The sequence below is a fragment of the Vipera ursinii genome, assembly GCF_947247035.1.
Source record: "Vipera ursinii genome assembly, chromosome: 9".
Classification (NCBI taxonomy): Eukaryota; Metazoa; Chordata; class Lepidosauria; order Squamata; family Viperidae; genus Vipera; species Vipera ursinii.
Genome location: NC_139523.1, coordinates 14,270,374 through 14,288,022, shown reverse-complemented (window position 1 = coordinate 14,288,022; position 17,649 = coordinate 14,270,374). Strand labels below are relative to the sequence as shown.

At 43.1% G+C, this 17,649-nt stretch overlaps 1 protein-coding gene across 1 annotated transcript in view; it reads right to left on the bottom strand.

Annotated features, from left to right (window-relative positions):
* Nucleotides 1-17,433, bottom strand: part of EPB41 (erythrocyte membrane protein band 4.1) — a 98,276-nt gene extending 80,843 nt beyond the window's left edge. The window contains exon 1 of the mRNA XM_083369057.1: nt 17,248-17,433. The gene's annotated coding sequence lies outside the window, so the exon portion shown is untranslated. The remainder of the gene's footprint in view (nt 1-17,247) is intronic.
* Between the last annotated feature and the right edge of the window lie 216 nt (nt 17,434-17,649).

Here is a 17,649-nt window from a genome sequence, read left to right as displayed (position 1 = left end):
GATGCTGAGCTTGTCAATCAGAAGGTTGACAGTTTGGCGAGTCGAATCCCGAGTGCCGCATAACAGAGTGAGCGCCTGTTACTCGTCCCAGCTTCTGCCAACCTAGCAGTTCGAAAGCACGTAAAAATGCAAGTAGAAAAATAGGGACCACTACGGTGGGAAAGTAACAGCGTTCCATGCACCTCTGGCGTCTAGTCATGCTGGCCACATGACCACGGAGACGTCCTCGGACAAGCGCTGGCTCTTTGGCTTTGAAACGGAGATGAGCACCGGCCCCTAGAGTCGGAAACGACTAGCACGCATGTGCGGGGGAACCTTTACCTTACTGTCAAAACTTATTCCGGGCCTTGCTCTCTATTTTGCTTGGGCAAGCCATCTACGGAGGATTAAGGAAGCGCGAAATTGATACTCTTTTCTATAGATCAGGGGTAGGCAACCTCAGCTCTTTTATGACTCATGGACTTCAAGTCAGCTATGCTGACTCAGGAATTCTGGGAGTTGAAGTCCATGAGTCATAAAAGAGCCGAGGTTGCCTACCCCTGCTATAGATTGAAGAGACATTGTAAAAAGGATTAGATAGAGATCTCATCTGAAATATTTGTTTATATATTTTTCTCATTAAATAAGGATGAGAAAGCTTATAATTATTTGTAGACCCATTATGTAAGTGAAGGAGAATTTATCAGGGTTTATTATTATTATTATTTTCTTTCCAGCATCCAGCCCGGGGTGGGTTTTGTTTCATTTCGTTTTGTTTTTGTATGTTCAATGTGAGACTTATTTGATGTTTTGGACCATTTCCCACCCCCCTCTTTTTTGTACACAATTTGTTGTTACTACTGTTGGATGTATGTTTTTCTGTATTCTCTGTTTTGCATGTTATTGTTGTTGATAAAACGTGATATATAGTAAAAAAAAAAGTCCTTGTGAAAAAGGGATCTGCTTATTTCTTCTCCCATCCAAGTCCCGTTCAGTCCTTGGTGCTATTCATTCATTCTTTTGGCAGTGGCGGCATCTTAAAGAGCACCACCTCCTGCACTAACCCATGGCCAAATCCACTACGGCCTGGCTCTGGACATCAGCCCAGCCACAGCGTAGGAACCAGCCTTGCTATTTGGCTCGCTTCTCTCCGGTTTCCGAGGGGATCCCCAAGCAGATGCCCATCTGCCTTCCGGAAGCAGCAAGCTGCTTGCACGTTAGCCGACCTCAGGAGGGATAATCTGTCTTCTCCCCACCGACACGTGTACTTGACACAACATCAGCTGCAGCAAGTCACATTACAGCACAACGTGGACGGGAGGTGGGGCGAATAAGTGGGTCACATTCCGCCGATGCTTACGTCGACGTCTAAGGCTGCAAATGAACCGAGCTTCTGCTGGAGAGCAATTCTTGATTAGAGGATTATTATTTAGGGTGACAAATGCGTCCAAACCTTTGGCTGCAGAGAGGGTGGCTGCTCGGTTTAATAACCCCAACACTAGCTTCCCTGATCTGAATGATGCAACTGGAGGTAGTCCTCAACTTACGACCACAACCGAGCCCAAAATGTATGTTGCCAAGTGAAGCATTTGTTAAGCCCAGTTTTACAACCTTCCTTGCCACAATTGTTAAGTGAATCACTGCAGCTGTTAAAGTGAATCCAGCTTCCCCATTGACTTGGCTTGTCAGAGGACCTGGTTGCTTTTATGATCCGCAGGGAGCAGCTATGCTTCATATCAAGTCCCAAAGTGTTTCTTTCAAATCAGTTTCAGAGCAGACACATTCCTATTGCATCATATCTCTGGACAGTTAAGGTCCATCTTATCTTTCAGTGCGCCATCACCCTGCTGCCCTTTGACCTTTTCAAGGCAAATGAAGCAGCACTACAATTGGCTTTCTCTGGCCCAAGTAATGGCCCTGACCTATTTCAGTGGCTTACATCGATTTCCCTCCTCATAAATCATACAGATGGCTTTTTTTTTTCTTCAGCAAAGCAAATGCCCAGAAAACTTAATATTCTAAAGTGCTCAGGGCTGCTTCTGGAGCCTAGCAATCCTTCCCCCCTCCCCTTAATGTGCCCCCCTGCTTCCATCTGATCTGGCTGCAGTCTGATAATAATAATAATAATAAACCTTTATTGTCAAAGTACAACATGTGAGCCTCCCCCTGTGCTCTCTCCCCCCAACACACAGTGACAACAAACCCTCCATCCCACCACACTATGTGAACCAACTACACCACACACCGGCCTCCCAAGTCAACTCTGCATAAGATTACATCCCATTCAAAAGCCTAACAGCCCACGGATAAAAGCTGTTCTTCAGCCTGTTGGTACGGCTGGCTATATTCCTGTATCTCCTACCGGATGGTAGGAGAGTAAAGAGATACCGTCCAGGGTGTGAGTCATCTCTGAGAATCTTCCTCACTCAATATACACTTCCATTATCACCCTTATCAAGCCATCCAGTCCCCCCCTGAAACAGGGAAAAATGCTTCCTTCAGCGGCAAAGGTCAGCCAGTGTTTCTGCTGTATCAGCCAGATCAAAGCAAGGTCTTTCCAAAGGTTAAGAATAGGTATCAGATTCAAAGGGGGTGGGGGTCTGCAGGCATTCCTGAGAACTCCCACCCAGCCGCAGAATGAAACACAATGGGAAAAAACAAAACCCAGCAGGAATGATGTGAAAAATGTCAACATCACAATCAATACTTATCGGAAGGCGACCCCTCCCTGCTAGCCTTGTGCTCTTGCCCTTAATATTTTTTTTAAAGGGAAAAAGTTAGTTAAAAAAAGAAACAAAAAGATGCTTCTTTTTTGTTTGTTTTATTAAGGTAAAGGTAAAGGTTCCCCCGCACATGCGTGCTAGTCGTTTCCGACTCTAGGGGCCGGTGCTCATCTCCGTTTCAAAGCCGAAGAGCCAGCGCTTGTCTGAGGACGTCTCCGTGGTCATGTGGCCGGCATGACTAGACGCCAAAGGCGCACGGAACGCTGTTACCTTCCCACCGTAGTGGTCCCTATTTTTCTACTTGCATTTTTACGTGCTTTCGAACTGCTAGGTTGGCAGAAGCTGGGACGAGTAACAGGCGCTCACTCTGTTACGCGGCACTCGGGATTCGACCCGCCAAACTGCCGACCTTTTGATCGACAAGCTCAGCGTCCTAACCCACTGAGCCACCGCGTCCTTTTTTTTTGTTTTATTTCATAGCACCATATCCCGCTGCTAGATATTTGAGTTGTCTTTTTGATCAAGATGTTACCGCTTTCCTTCTGCCTAACTTGGGCATCTACTTACACATAGTCCTCGACTTACTGAAAAAGAGGATGACCCGGATTCAAAGTTCCGACGGTTGGGCCCCCTCTGTGGTCATGCGGCCGGGCACTCGGCAATAGCAATGTCAATGTCCCCTAGTTGCGGGACCTCATTTAATTATGGTTTGACTGAAGAACCAGAACTCTCATTTTTGGCAAAGCTCTGCCCTTAGTGAATCATTGCTTTGTTTAATACCTTCACGGCACCACTTTTACAATTGCTGCATTCGCTTAACAACCATGACCAAAAAGGTCATAAAATCAGATTGCTCACCTGGATGACCTGTTTTATGATGATTACAACACACACACACACAACCAGAATGGGCAGGCTTCATTTCGGTTATATGTCAAGGATTACTTGGACTATAAAGGCTATAGTTATAGCTTGCAGAACTTGGTGGATACCCTGTTCTCATGTTTAATTGTTTCTGATTTGGTTTTTCTGTATTTAAAATTTTGCATCTGTGTTTTATTGGTTGGGAACAATTTATCTGCCTAGTGTTTTACGGAATCAACAGACAGATGCTATCCCAAAGAGAGATAAAACAATGTAAGGATTCATTTCTGCTTGTGCTCTTTAAAAGCCTCAAGTACCCCTGCAAAAGTTTGCTACCAAATATTTGATGTTTTACAAGAAGATTAGTAATTAGATGATTTGGGAGCAATCATATTAACTACACTTAATTTAAATTTTATGTAAATGTCAAGGCAAATTAATTAACTGTCACTTTCATTCAGTTGTGTTGGATCTTGCTTTCTCCTAGGGTTACCGAGGTGTATTTCTTACCCCACAAAAAATCCTGCCGTATGCAAAACAGGGATCACAAAGGATTGCTGAAAGCGCATGCATGTATACAATACACAGAGATCGTATTTCTATTTGAAATCTCTTGCTCCGATCCCAAGTCAGGGACACCCAATAGCAATTGCGATCTCTTCAGGTCTACTCAGCCAAACTCAATGGGAAATGGCTTCAAAGAAGAGGATTTACTTGCATTTGATTCATGGGCGATGGTTTTAGTTATGTAATAAGAAGCAGGAAGGGACTTCCATTAAGAAAACACGAGGAATAAAACTGCTAGAAGCTAGAAGCCCACTAACAGATTCAATTGTAAAAGGGAGGGAATCAAAAAGGTTTGGGCAATATAGGTAAGTCCTCAACTTACAACAGTTCATTTAGTGACTGCTCATACTTACAACGGCAGTGAAAAAAAGTGACTTAGGACCATTTTTCACGCTTACGACCACTGTAGCATCCCCAGGATCACGTGATCAAAATTCGGACCCTTGGGAACTGACTCATATTTATGATGGTTGCAGAGTCCTGGGGGTCACGTGATCCCTTTTTGCGACCTTCTGACAATCAAAGTCAATGGGGAAGCCAGATTTCAGTTAACAACCATGTTACTAGCTTAACAACCACAGTGATTGACTTAACAACCGTGGCAAGAAAGGTTGTAAAATGGGGCAAAACTCACTTAACGGATGTTTCGCTTAACAAACATAAATTTTGGGCTCAATTGGTGGTTGTAACTCGAGGATCTACCTGTGCAGATTCAGCTGTTGCTTACAGGTAGTTCTCAAACTTACAACCATTTGTTTAGCGACCATTTGGAGCTACAATGGTACTGGAAAAAAGTGACTTATGGCCGGTCCTCACACTTACAGCCCCGGCAGTATCCCTACAGTCATGTCCATCAGGCACTTGGCAACCAGCAGGGATTTACGACACTTGCAGGATCTTGGCGTCATGCGACCAACACCTGTGACCTTCCCAGACCGTTTCTGACACGCAAAGCCATGGGGGGGAGTCAAACCCACTTAACAACTGTGTGATTCACTTAACAACTGCAGTTGTTCATTGAACCACCATGGCAAAAATGAGGCATGACTCGTTTAACAACCACCTGATCCCCATTGTGGTCGTAAGTTGAGGACTAGCTGCAGCTATGCCAGGCTGTTTGTAACAGTTGGAGAAGGAAGAAAGCAAGGCTTGACCATTTTTATCTTCGAAGGGTTAGGGTTTCTCCGGGCCCTGGAGGCATTGAGGTGAAGAGACATGATGTACCTGGCTCATTTTTTCCCCAGTGAAAAGGACCTTTTAAATATAGATAGTCCTCAATTTATGACCACCAACAAGAGAGGAATTTGAACGGTCCCTAAATGAACTTTTTAAAGTCGAGGATCATCTGTACTGCTCACAACGCTACAATCAAAGCGTTGCCTGGGTGCAAGCCAAGCTTCGGGTGCCGTTTTGCCTTATTTATTTATTTTTTATTCTACCCTGAAGACATCTCATTTCCATTCTTCCCTCCTCGATTAGCTCTAAGAGTTCTTCAAGTGCTCTGGAAAAATTGAAATTATCCCATGCACACGACTCGTCTGCCGCTCAGACAAGTTGAGATTCTCAGAAGATCAAACAGCTTGAAACTCACCAACACACGCATTAAGCTAGGAGAGGACAGAGCCTTGCCAAGGGGCATGAAATTGCTGAGAATTCATGGCCAGAAACCAACAATGTCTCCTTGAGAAAAGGATTAGGCTTAGTGGCACCCAGCCACACAAAGAAATCTGCTGTTTGCTCCTTTCTCCTCGGCGGTTCTGAAAAGCAGACTTGGAAGTCAATCCAGGCAGTTTGCTCAACTCTGAAAACTGGGCAACTGGCAAACAACACTCCTAGTTGGAGAGCCTGTCTTTCAGGTTCCGCACTGTGTGAAAACACCCCCAAATCCATTGCAAACAAGGAAACTGGAGCTGGTTTTCAACCTGCTGCCAGCTGGCAAAGGCCAGCCTTGAATTGATCAGCCAGCAGTGGGGGGAAAAATAATTTAAGGACGGGGTGTGATGCAAGGCAGCCGAATGCAAACAGGGAGTTGTGCATTCATACAGTAATTGGAAAATGTATTTCCTGGAAGGCATCTGAGCATTCCTTCCCAACAGGCCGATCTTAGCAGCTGTTTTATCACGCAAATCCAGCCTAAGGTGTTCGTATACCCTGCTGAGAATCGAGCATTGCTCTAAATCGGCGTTTTTCAACCTTGGTAACTTTAAGAGACTGGGAGGTTAAGTTCCATGCGGGCTGGGGAATTCTGGGAGTTGAAGTCCACCTATCTTAAAGCGGTCAAGGTTGAAAAATACTGCCCTAAACAAATATAATACTAATCTGCTCATTTTAAGCATGGCAGCTTGGGTTTCTCTCATAAGCAGTTTCCTGTGTACAGGTAGTCCTCGACTTACAACAATTGGGACCAGAATTTCTGTTGCTAAGCAAGATGGTTGATTAAATGATCCACACTCAATTTTACAGCCATAATAATAATAATAATAATAATAATAATAATAATAATAATAATAATAATAATATAATTGGAAGGGACCTTAGAGGTCATCTAGTCCAACCCCCTGCTCAGGCAGGAAACCCTATACCATTTCAGACAAATGGCTGTCCAGTTTCTTCTTAAAAACTTCCAACGTTGGAGCATTCACAGCTTCTGGAGGCAGGTGGTTCCACTGGTTAATTGCCACCATTGTGAAGCGAACCAGTGCAGTTGTTAACGCAACTAAGTGGGAGGAAAAATTATTAAGATCTCGAAATTAAATTAAATGCACAGTAAGGGTTTACGAACTTTACGTTAATGGTATTTGGTTTCGATTACTTTTGCAAACTTAAAGCCCTGATTCCATTCTGTCCCAGGTCTTTGTTCTTGGCTCCATCTGCTTTTAATGACAGACCAGTTCAAGACTGCACCATAATGCTCAGCAGGAGAGTAAGGAGTGCCCAAGAATTTTTCTAAAAGCTTTTTTGCCCTGAGGAAGAGAAGAGATTTGCAGGATCCAATCTGGGTCAGTCAGCCAGGAGCAGAGGTTTTGGACTCATGCTGGAGCCCATCCTCAGGAAACTTCTCTCTCATTCTGGTGAGAGAGAATTTCCAAGAAACCGATTGGATCCTGCAACAATATCCTGGGACACGAATATTTGCCTTCATTCAGAAGAGATTTTAACAGGACAGAATAACAGAGTTGGAGGTCTTCTAGTCCAGCCCCGTGCTCATGCAGGAGACCCTGTGCCATTCCAGACAAATGGTTGTCCAGTCTCTTCTTAAAAACCTCCAGTGATGGAGCATCCACATTTGGGTTCCACTTTGCCTTCCATCTTCCTTAATCTTAATATTCTGAGTTTACAGAAAAGACAAATTGAGGAACCACCTCTTCCAGCCTATCCATAAGGAGTCCCAGGAGAAAAAACAGCAATTGTACTGAAGCAACAAAAATCATATTTGATCCCACAACGCTACATTCCTGATTTAGGCCCATCCCAAGCTCATGTGTTGTACTTCTTTTTATTGCAACCATTCAATTGTGTGTGGCTGCTTAGAATATCCCACTGATTTTTCACAAGGACTTTTATACACACTGATTTGGGGCCTTTCCTGTAACTAATTAACTTGTTCCACTCAATTGGCTCAGTGAGTCGCTTGTCAGCTTTTACCACATAAAAAAGCTACAATAAAAGCAGCCTCAGAGCAGTTGCCAAACCAGTCTACTAAGTATATTTTGCCAAAACAAGAAAATAAAAATGGTCAATGGTTATCTGGATTCATTCTCTTTACCAGAACTAATGCACATAAAACAGGAACTGAGAAATATTTGGCTTAAAGGAACATGTACGCCCAATAGTTTTACTGCTGATTTTAAAACAGATTTATTTGGAGTTCAGGGAATGTAAGTAAAAAATAAATATAACAACAAGAACAACAACAGTTGGAAGGGACCTTGGAGGTCATCTAGTCCAACCCCCTGCTCAGGCAGGAACCCCTATACCATTTCAGGCAAATGGCTGTCCAGTCTCTTCTCAAAAACTTCCAGTGTTGGAGCATTCACAGCTTCTGGAGGCAGGTTGTTCCACTGGTTAATTGTCCTAACTGTCAGGAAATTTCTCCTTAGCTCTAGGTTGCTTCTCTCCTTGATTAGTTTCCATCCATTGTTTCAGGTGCTTTGGAGAATAGCTTGACTCCCTTGTATGTGGCAACCCCTGAGGGCTTCTTTTTAGCACTCAGATCTAGAATGGGGGCTCGCTAATCTACAACCAAGCATCCTAACCACACAAGCCACTGTGTTCTTATTTTATTCTATAATAATAAAACTTAGCAATGGCTATATTGTTAATGGTAGGTATTAAACCTCTAAAATGGCTTATTTACTTTCTGGAACAAAAGGTCCCAAAAGCTGAGATTTTTGAGCTGAAATATGCTGAATTTTCTTTAAATAATTTATTTACATTCTAAGATTATCTGTTTCATTTTCTTGCAATTAAACTACAAACTAACCCTATTAGTATCCTGTTATATTGTTGCCTTTCAGCTATGGTAGTCATAATACAGCTTATTTATAACATTGACTGATACAGACTACTGTATACCAGGGGTAGGCAAGCTTGGCTCTTTTATGACTCGTGGACTTCAATTCCCAGAATTCCTGAACCGGCCATGCCGGCTCAGGAATTCTGGGAGTTGAGGTCCATGAGTCATAAAAGAGCCAAGCTTGCCTACCCCTGGACTATACCAATATAACAAAAACAAGATATAACATTGGACATTTGAACAAAATTAAAATAGATAAACGGCTAAAGGGGAAGAGAGAAAAATTGCATTAATTGGTTAACATAGCGTAAATTTGGACTGTACTAAGTTTTGCCTATGGGCTCCAGACCCCCAATCGTGTTGTTGCGATAGTGTATCTCAGGGGTGTCTAACCTTGGGAACTTTAAGTTCTGTGGACTTCAACTCCCAGACTTTCCTAGCCAGCCATGCTGATTGAAGAATTCTGGGAGTGAAGTCCACAAGTCATAAAGTTGCCAGGTTGGACACCTCCAGTTGCATCAACAGTGCAAATTAAAATGCTCACAAGCCCCTAAATTGCAATAAGGTGAGATATGGAGTTCTGAAAAGCCTTTAAGATCTGACTTTGATCCCAGATTCGGCAGGTCCCCATCCTTATGGCCTTCCCATGACCCATGAATGGCTTTTCATACAAGTCTTAGGATATAGGGTGAGAATGGGGTTCAGGGAACCCCTTTAATATTGTTTCTGGATGTCTGGGGATGAGTTGTGTTGGATGTCAACGGGAAGTTCTTTGTTGGCTTTTATGTTTCTTACAGCTTTTATTGTTTTATGGTTGATTATGAGCTGCTCAGAGTTATGCTGCATACGATAGGCAGCAACACACATCAAAGAGATAAATAAATAGGTACAGTCAAAAGAGGAGCTCTGTTAGCAGATAACCACCATCCTCTGGTGGTGAAGTACTGGTACTTTGACTTACAACCATTCATTTAGCAAGGATTCAAAGTTACAATGGCACTGGGAAAAAAATCGACTTATGACTTGTCCTCACACTTATGATCATCACAGCATCCCCATTCCCAGAGGCATGGTTACTAAATAAATGGTTGTAAGTCAAGGATTACCTGTATAATGTATAATACAGGAAGTCCTCGACTTACCACCTTTTGTTTAACCACCAAAGTTACAATGGTACTTATTTTTTTTTTGCCTTATGACCAGTCCTCACACTTACGACCATCAGATCTTACAGTCACATGATCAACATTCAACTGCTTGGCAACTGGCAGGGATTTATAATGATTGCAGCATCCTGAGGTCACGTGACCATCATTTGCAGCCTTCTTACAAGCAAAGTCAATGGGGAAAGACTGATTCACTTAACAACTGCATAATTCACAGCGATTGGCTTAACAACCATGGCAAAGATTGTAAATAGCAACAGCAATAAGTACTTTACAGCCCTCTCTAAGCAGTTTACAGAGTCAGCCTATTGCCCCCCAACAATCTGGGTCCACATTTTACCGACCTCGGATGGATGGAAGGCTGAGTCAACCTTGAGCAAAGATCGAACTCCTGACAGTGTGAGCAAAATTATCCTGCAATACTGTATTCTAACCACTGCGCCACCACAGCTAAACTAATATCATCCGCTGGAACATCAGAGCATTGACAGTCAAATCCCCCTTGTTCTGTAAAGAAAATGAAGTGATAGTAAGACTTTCAAATGCTCCCAGCCCCTTCCCCAGCATTGGCACCATGCCTGAAGGGTTAGCCTAGACATTAACAGAGGGATAGAATCAAGATCACATAAAGTATTAATACCACTTTACAATGCCTTGGTAAGGCCACACTTGGAATACTTCATCCAGTTTTGGTCACCATGATGTAAAAAAGATGTTGAGACTCTAGAAAGAGTACAGAGAAGAGCAACAAAGATGATTAGGGGACTGGAGGCTAAAACATATAAGGAACGATTGCTGGAAATGGGTATGCGTAGTTTAATGAAGAGAAGGGTGAGGGGTGACATGATAGCAGTGTTCCAATATCTCAGGGGCTGCCCCAAAGAAGAGGGAGTCAAGCTATTCTCCAAAGCACCTGAAAGCAGGACAAGAAGCAACGGATGGAAACTAGTCAAGGAGAGAAGCAACCTAGAACTAAGGAGAAACTTCCTGACAGTTAGAACAATTAACCAGTGGAACAACCTGCCTCCAGAAAATGTGGATGCTCCAACACTGAAAGTTTTTAAGAGACTGGAAAGCCATTTATCTGAAATGGTAGAGAGTTTCCTGCCTGAGCAGGGAGTTGGACTAGATGACCTCCAAGATCCCTTCCAACATCATCATCATCATCATCATCATCATATTATTATTATTATTATTATTATTATTATTATTATTATTATTATTATTATTATTATTATTATTATTATTATTACTATTATTTCCTCAGCACATGGGGTAAGTAATTGAGCACAGCCAATTTCTTTCCTTTTCTTTGAGAGGGTATTCTCCTTCAGAGCTAGCAATTTAAACGGCAATGTTGTTCATTTGACTAATTCAATGGTTAAAAGGCTGAGATTCAACCAGCAAGAATGTCTCTTGTTGAAAACTGGATCTACACAGCCAGTAGTAAGCATTGCAGGGTTCAGTAATGTTTAGATCCAAGTAATTTGCTGGTTCTGATAAACTGGGCATAGCTGCTGTGCTCCTGTTAATATGCAAACAGGTCCTTGAACAAGCTTCAAAGGTGATACAAGCATCAGTCCCAACGTTCAGGAATGCATTGCTATACTTCAATGCAAGTTAAACTGAAGTTTAGGGTTTGCATTTGCCATTTACAAAGCACCTTACAATTCAAATCGTGAAATATCCATTTTTATTACAGTATCCCGGACCACCGAAAATTTATGCTTCGCAGCCACGTGAACTAAACTGCTGAGAATCAGCACCATCAGAGGAACGTCAGAGTTTGCAGAAATAAAAAGAAGGAAATTAAAATGGGGGGAGGGGTTTAACTTCCCTTTCATAAGAGCAAACTCATGAGAACTGAGCATAGCTTCCTCATTACAGAATGCTGAGTCTGGCTAGGTACAAGTGTCTGGTTAGCCAAAAAAAGAGGAGCACTTCAACTGCAACTTTTTGTTGCGGTTCCCATTTTGAAGAATATTAAACAGAAATCCATTTGCACACATCAGCAGCCACATGATAATGACTATTTGCTTCTTTCTCTTTCTTTCTCTTTCATCCATCAGCAATGTGTTTAAAAATTCCCCAGCTTCTTCCCCCCACCCCACCCCTCTCTGTCTGCCTACTGGCCAGGCTACATTTTCCAAGCAACTTGCAGCCCATTCAACTGGCAATGTGAAAACTGCTGATGAATCAGCACTGTCAGAGCCAAACCAGAATTTTCTCAAAGTTTCTAAGAAGACAAAATAGATAGCATTTTTCTGTCAAAATTTGCTTAGCATTTTCCCCCAAAACATCTTTTCTTTTTTTTGACATTTGCATTTCTGATGCAAAATTTTTAATATTCCCCTGGAAACATATTTATCCAAGTGCTTACTAAATAAGAATGGCAAAAATCAGATGAAATATGGTACAGCCTTTTCCGACTGCTGTAACCAGTTTCATTGAGAACTTAAGCTTTCATGTGGCTCACCATTAGATGCATAGAGGGGCTGGACTGATGTAGGCTTTAAACTGTGGTGGGGTGGGGTGAGGGGAAAGAGAGGGACAGCTACAGATTATACATGATCCAGAGTAAAAATATTAACAACTGTAATGTGTTTAAAACTCACTGCTTTTGACGAGACCTTTTGGGATCATCTGAAATCTTTTGATGTACGAATTCAATAATATCCCCGCTCAACGGGGCTTTTAAATTCCTCTTTTTGCCAAAACAGTCACTTTGAGGTGACTATAATGTAAATAACAGTGATTTATTCCTCAATTTTCAACCTAAAGAAAACTGTGAAAGCTGGGAAAAATTTCTGATCCCTACAAATGCTTTTTAAATGCTCCCCCCAGGGAACAGCAGGCCAAGCATCTCAGCTTTCCATTTCTTATGATGTCTGTTAGCTGTGCACTTTCCCTATGCAGCTCTCAAACAACCCATTTTCCCTTTTTTTCCCACCAAAAAAGCAGCCCCAACTACTCAAATATTTATCTAAACCAAATAGGATAAGCTCTTGTGATAGGCTTAAAGGGCAGCTTGCATGTATTTGTGCCATCAAAATGATAGAGAATTCAAGTATGAAGAGTTATAGGTCAGCCCGGCCTACTATAAAAACTGACCTGGGAATAAGTCTCATTGAACTCCACAGGATTTACTTCTAAACAAACAAGAATAGGATTACATGGATTTTAAGTTACAATTTAAAATCAAAAGCCCGCAGTCTCAGAGAACCTGATGCTAGGCTTGCAAGATAAACAACTCAGTGAAGGACTTAAGGCCAAGCAAGGTGACCTGCCATTATTCTCTGCTGGAATCCTTAGCTTTGTTTGACCCCTTGCTAGAAGCTTTGTTGGGTAAGAAATTCTATAGCAATTTTTTTTCAAATTGGGCAACTTTATGATGTGTGGACTACAACTCCCAGAATTCCCTAGCCAGCTGTGAGATTCAAGGACTTGAAGTTCACAGATCTTAAAGTTGCCAATTTGAAAACACTGTTCTATAATGAAGACATGCTGAGCAGAAGTATTTTCAGAAGTAAATATAAATGACCAGCTGAAAGATCAGGATGGCTCTTTGATAATTCTGCATGATTTATCTTTCCACGTTTAATGTGTTTCTTTTTCCAGTCTAAACTGTTCCATTTCTAAATGTCTGATAATCAAGAGTGCAAAATCTTATTCCCATCTGTTGACAGCAAAATTGCACTGTATCATTCCATTATCTGGCGTCATCTAGATCAGCGTTTCCCAACCTTAGGAACTTGAAGATGCGTGGACTTCAACTCCCAGAATTCCCCAGCCAGCTGGCTGGGGAATTCTGGGAGTTGAAGTCCACGCATCTTCAAGTTCCTAAGGTTGGGATACGCTGATCTAGATCTGCCAGCATCTTCTTCTCTAATCAGCATGGCTAACTTTTGCAAAATCTTGAGATTCCTCCCAGCAAATACATACTGTACCACTACCTCTTATTTCCCAATACACTAGCCTTTGATTTACAACCCTAACTGAGCCCATAATTTATAGTCATAAATTGTGGCGGTTATTAAGCAGGTCATCATGTGACCGTGGCTGATTTTGCAACTGTTTTTGCAGTGGTTCTTAATGCTGCAATTGTTTTTTTTTAAAAATGCCACAGTTGTTAAGTGAATGTGATGATTGTTAAGCGGCCCCATTTTAGATTTTTTAAAAATCATAGATTTACAAGTCATATAAGATTAGCTATAATTTGTTTTTTTTAAAAATTCTGTCTGGGAATGTAAAATTATAATATATAAATATATAAACATAAAAAAAACGAATAGGCAAACCACAGCCTTGCTCAAGCGTGTGAATGAAGTCTGGTGATTTCATTGAGAATCCCTAGGACGTAACCTACACATGCTTTTCCACAGGGCTGGGTGTGGTTGTGCAGCAGGGTTTGAACCATAACAACTGATGAAGCACATCTCAGGACTGACCCTGACGCTACAAAAAGTTTTTGAAAAAATTAAATAGGAAGCCAGTCCAAGACCTTTTGCTTCCTTGAAGAGTTCCAATGTCACGTTTAAAATTCATGCTGCCTCATTCAGACAATCCTTCCTATTTTCCTCTGTTGCCTGCTATCCCTGGTATTTCTGATTAACCCAGCTCTGGTTAGGATTATGTTTGTTGTGCAACAGAAATCTAAAAAGAAAACACAATTTCTGCATTCTGGGAATATATAACCGTCCCCTTACTAAAATTGGCACAAAGATTCGTAAATAGGTAATTGATATGCAAAACTCCAGGGTATACAAGGTATGCTATAGGGTTAGCATCCTCACAATTTAAGCCAGAAAGTGTAGATAAAGGTAAAGATTCCCCCGCACATGCGTGCTAGTCGTTTCCAACTCCAGGGGCCGGTGCTCATCTCCGTTTCAAAGCCGAAGAGCCAGCGCTTGTCCGAGGACGTCTCCGTGGTCATGTGGCCGGCATGACTAGACGCCAAAGGCGCACGGAACGCTGTTACCTTCCCACCGGAGTGGTCCCTATTTTTCTACTTGCATTCTGACGTGCTTTTGAACTGCTAGGTTGGCAGAAGCTGGGACGAGTAACGAGAAAGTGTAGGAGTAATACAAATAGTAACAAGAGAAGGAGGAAGTTCTCAAATTATAAGGCAAAACACAAGGGGAAAAATAACCTAGTGGAACATGCTAGTGGCATACTCTTAACTTCATATTCTCTTGAGAAGGAATTTTTGCATCTTTTAAAAGCAAAAAAAATGGAGACGAACAAGAAACAGAATGCACAGGAGAGAAAAATATCTATAGAGCAGGGCTTGAGAAGGAAAAGCTCCAATTAAAATATCCACTTCCAAGGTTTGCAAAGCTCCTTATGCAAATGACAGCCAGTAACTACACAATAAGCAGTTCCAATATCCAACATTAGAACTTCCAAACCAATCTCACGTAAGCAAGCCATGCATTCTTTCAGGACTAAACATCTGCCTGTATCTCCTACATGATGAGAACACTTCTCAGCAGCTGCTGTGAATTATGAGACCTAGTTAGGAATACTGATCCTTCAGCCATGTGCAACCAACCATAAAGTTGTCACATTCTAGCCTTGCAAAAATCGGTCTGCAGAGCTTCCTAAGTTTCAGGGTTGTTCTGCCCTGAGGTTGTCAAATCCATGATCCCACCTCCGTGATTAGTACTGTTAGTACTTGAGAGAACTCTCTCCATGTAGGGGTGTAGAGTACTTGCCAGCTAAGGATACATTACACATATGCAATGAAGCAGCCGCCAGTCAACAAAGCTGCTGTATTACCAAACTACCATTAATTTTTAAAGTAACAGAAGTCTTTTTTTTTTAAAGGGAGGTTGCCACATCAGACTCAAGCAGAATTCTAAATGCTTGTGCTGGAGAGACAATCACCCTTAGCATTTCTTGTTTCTTTCAAAAAAATCAAGATCCCTTCTTAGTTTCTGCCCCAGGCTGCTCCCTACCAGATTTAATTAATAAATATTGCATTGCTGCTGCCATAAAGTGGGTTTTTTATGGATTTATATTAACGTTGTGATTTTTTTAAGTCACCAAGGGAAGTCACATATGTTTGAGTTGGGTGACCATATGCATTTGTTTAATAATCAAATGAGTTTCTTTGCAAGATGGCTTTTATCATTGTCCCCCGGTTGTGGTGTTACAGCTACTCAGCCCTTGAACCTGCACTGAAGGTTGGGATGGCAGGTCTCCTGTAAGAAAAGTTTGTTTTGCCTTCCACCCTGTTGTAGATTGCTGAATTCCAGGCCAGTCAACAAAATGTACCCAGCTCTGGCATAGGTTCCAAGAGACCAGATGTTCCCCAGGAGAATTTCCTCAAGGTAAACCTGACGCAATTTAGTTTCCTCGGCTGGAATTTGCTGGATTTATAAAACTCAAGAGTGACAAGGGATAAACCTTTCACAACCAAAACAATGGTGATGGCAGTGGCAACAGTAAGAGCTGGGAGATGGGGCACCCCAATCAGCTGATTTTGGAAGGTAAACAGCTGTTCCTTCCCAGCCTTTTTCCCCCTGGAAAGGGAAGGGAGAAGAAACATTTTTGTGATCAGCAGGCATGAACAATCAGGAGTCTGGTGGCATCTTTTCCTATTGAGAAATTTTAGGAAGAGGCACACGGCGTTCATAGGCTGCAGCTCTTTTTATCAAACGCCACGGAGTGCTCTGTGCATCTGATGAAGTGAGCTGCAGTTCGGCAAAGCTGGTGCCACTTCGTACAAATTACCAGCTGGAAAAGATGCCCCCAGACTCACGACTTTATTTTATTTTATTTTATTTTTGCCACAGGGCTTCTACCACGGCCGGAACAGAGGCAGGGGAAACGCAGGCACCGGTCCTTGCCCCCCCCCGTCCATTAGAGACTCGGAATCTTCTTTTCTTTTTCTTTTCCCCCGCCCCATAAAGCACTTTTCTGCTGATTAACGGCACCGGGAACGTCACCGCACCCCGGCGCTCAAAATGCCAAGTCATTCCAGCATCGGCAGGAAGAAAATTCAAAGCAGGTTAGGCGAGTTAACGAGTTCCCCGGGATGGCGAAGGGTGGCGCGTTTGCACCCCCGCTCGATAACACTCTGGGGTCTAAGCCTAAGAGGGAGCCAGCCTGACCCTCAGATCGGGGAAATCCCACCCAGCCTAATATCTCCCCCCCACACCGTTTTTTTTTAAATTTGCAGTTATGTGGGCGGCCCCCCCAATAATCTACGACATGCCAGATTTGGGGGTGGGAGGGGTGGAGGGCGAAGGCATCGCCTTTCCACGCGCCCCCCCCTCTTTTCTCCCACCTGCAAGACTTGGAAAGGAGAAAGTTCCCCTTTTCTGATCCCCATGCCATCTTCCGCATCCTTCTTTCTTTTCCAGGGGGCAAAACTCCCCCCAGTCCTCCGGGTCGGTATCCCACCTTGTCCTTCGCCATCTGCCCTTACCTGCACCGCAGCTTCTTTGCCAAGCAGGCCGGAGCGAGCCCGACGGCCGTGGGAAAGTTTGAACTTCTTCGCCCCTTGAAAGGAGGCGGGGAAAAGCCCGCAGTTCCGCGCTTTCCCCCCCCACTTTTTTTTTTCCAAGGCTTCCAGCCGCTCCGGAGAGTCCTTTCCACCTGCCCTGGGTGCCAACCTCCCTCCTCTGACGTCACTCCAACGGCCGGGCCACGCCCCGCCCCCACCCCTCGGCCACCGCTCGCCGCGCCCATTGGCTCGCCGTCCTGCCCTTCATTTCCCTAGGGGCGCCGCGTTCCCGGAGCTCGCGGGTGCCGCAGGTGAAGCCGTGACGTCAGAGGCGAAGCGGCCAAGCCTCGGTTTGTTTTCATTTTTCTTAAGGAGAAACGGAGT